We start from the raw sequence: 2424 nt of genomic DNA on the forward strand, positions 1-2424 counted from the left end.
AGGTGCGTGTAGTCCCAGCTACTCTGGAGGCTGAGGTAGGAGATTGGCGTGAACCCGGGAGGCAGAGGTTGCAGTGAGCCAAGATCATGCCACTGCACTCCAGCCTGGGCAACAGATCCAGACTCCGTCTCAAAAAAAAAAAAAAAAAAAAAAAAAGAGGCCGCCCATCTCCAGGTGGAGAGTGTTAAGGGAGAAAAAAAAAAGAGGATGGAGGCCAACCCAAAGGGGGCACCAATCCCCTGTCCAACACCTTCTCACCCAAAGTTCCCGTTTGGCTGGAGGAAGACCCTATGGCTCTGACCAGACTTCTCTGGCAGCAATCCTCTGCCATTTGTATCTTAAGAAGGCCCTCACCCTCTTTGAGTGGAGTCAGAGGATGCCTCAGATTCCAGATGTAAGCATCAGGGCTGCTTTCTCTCAAGAGCTCCCTAATTTTAAGAAGAGCCTGTCCCACACTGTCAGGCCCTGAGGTCAGCAGATCTGTTCCTCCTTCCCGTGCAGTAGGTCTCGGTGCTGATGAGGGCAGTCCAGGCGCTCTTATTCTGGGACAGGCTCCAGTCCCCTTGCTCCAGCAAGTCTAGGACAAGGAGGTCAGAGGTGGTGGGAGGGCGCCTGCTCTGTTTCTACTTCGTCTGGATCCTTGCTGCTGCAGAGTGGCACTGATTCTAGCTCTGTCCTTTCCTCCTTGGCTTTCCGGCTCTGATGGGGCCAGTGGCAGGGTCCACTCCTAGAAACTTGGTTGGAAGCCACATTCCTCTGGCTCAAATATACTTCCGGCATGTAGTAAACGGTCTAGAAGACGGTGAAACAGCCTACCAGCACCAGGGTCTGGGGTTGAGGCAAGCACCTACGTGAGGCACTGTTTCCTGAAGCCTACAGCCTTTCTCAGCCCAGGACAATGAGCTCAGAAAGTCTTTTTCCTTCTAGGGATTGCCTTTTTCACACATACTCTTCCCCTCCCCTTCCCCTGACAAGACCTGTCCTATAAGAGTTAGGCTAGTAGGGTAGGAGCAATGCTATGAAACCACTGCTGGGACCCAGGTCCTCCCAGTCCTTCGCCACGCAGGTCACCCTGAGAAGCACGCTAAGAACTCCATGCCCAAGACAGGACAGTCCTGTCTACCCGCAGCTTGAGTCTTGGCCCTAGTACCTTGAGGGTATTGGGGGTGATGGCGTAACCATCTTCCTCAGGAATTTTCAGCCCCGGTGGGCAGGGCAGGGCGAAGTCATCATGCAGGTGTTTTCCACTCATGGCACTCTCTAGCAGCCTGTGGAGAAGAAAAGAGATGAGGATGCCCCACTGACTGTGGTTCCTGTACCATCTGCCGTCACCCATCTTCCCCTCCTACAGCTGAAGACAGGGAAGCCCCACAGCAAAAAGGAGAGGCCCAGACTGTGAGTTCCCAGCCCAGGGCTCTGTCTCCCAGCTTGAGGCTGGAGCTGGGAAACAGCTGGGGTTCAGAGGGCGATGGGCTCCCTAGGCGGCCCTTCCCCTGTGAGTGGCCTTCCATCTGACACATGCAGCTTTACCCACCTTTGTCTGTCCCTGATGTCTACTGGACTCCACACAGAGCCATATAGGGTCAGCTGCCATTGCCGGAGGATGCCGACCTGGAATGACTCATCCCCTAGGGCAGCAAGGGGCAGCTCGTGAGCCACGCCCCTCTGTCAGCCATGCCAAACAGCAGAGGCCCTGCCCACCCTGCCACCCAAAGGGGCTCAGGCCACATGGTCTGCTCTAGGAGCTGCCTCACTCTGTCCCGCTGACCCCAGGGTCTGCCGAAGAGCCTCACTGGGTGCCCCTAGGGATGGAAAAGGTTGAAAGGTTGTACTCCAGAACAGAGTCTTGCTTTTCTCTCCCATATTTTGGGGGTTCAGCTGGGATTCTACTTGGAAAAAATGTCTTTCTACCAAATTAAAGAAAGCTTTGAAAACTACTGGCCTAGGGAGTGTCTAACTTGACTGGAGGATGGGAGGGTTGAGCTCAATTTCCAGTCTATACGCTGATAGTAAAGATACTCAAAATTCATGGATATTGTGGCCTTCACTTATGGTGACCTTCCACAAGTCACCTCAAACCTCTGGGCCAGTTTAAAAAAAAATGGTGGGCCGGGCGCGGTGGCTCAAGCCTGTAATCCCAGCACTTTGGGAGGCCGAGACGGGCGGATCACGAGGTCAGGAGATCGAGACCATCCTGGCTAACACGGTGAAACCTCGTCTCTACTAAAAAATACAAAAAACTGGCCGGGTGAGGTGGCGGGCGTCTGTAGTCCGGGCTGCTCGGGAGGCTGAGGCAGGAGAATGGCGTAAACCCGGGAGGCGGAGCTTGCAGTGAGCTGAGATTCGGCCACTGCACTCCAGCCCAGCCGACAGAGCGAGACTCCGTCTCAAAAATAAATAAATAAATAAATAAAATAAAAAAAT

The 2424-nt window shown here is 54.0% G+C and overlaps 1 pseudogene across 1 annotated transcript in view; it reads right to left on the reverse strand.

Annotated features, from left to right (window-relative positions):
• Nucleotides 1–270: 270 nt before the first annotated feature.
• The window catches only part of LOC108536347 (proprotein convertase subtilisin/kexin type 7-like), a 40242-nt pseudogene continuing 38088 nt past the window's right edge, over nt 271–2424 (reverse strand). Inside the window, exons 3-6 of the transcript XR_001887494.1 lie at nt 1755–1802; nt 1535–1665; nt 1151–1268; nt 271–828 (exon numbers count right to left, since the gene is read on the reverse strand). The product of XR_001887494.1 is annotated as a proprotein convertase subtilisin/kexin type 7-like (transcript). The remainder of the gene's footprint in view (nt 829–1150; nt 1269–1534; nt 1666–1754; nt 1803–2424) is intronic.

This window comes from Rhinopithecus bieti, unplaced genomic scaffold (assembly GCF_001698545.2).
Source record: "Rhinopithecus bieti isolate Rb0 unplaced genomic scaffold, ASM169854v2 scaffold_11964, whole genome shotgun sequence".
NCBI classification, from domain to species: domain Eukaryota; kingdom Metazoa; phylum Chordata; class Mammalia; order Primates; family Cercopithecidae; genus Rhinopithecus; species Rhinopithecus bieti.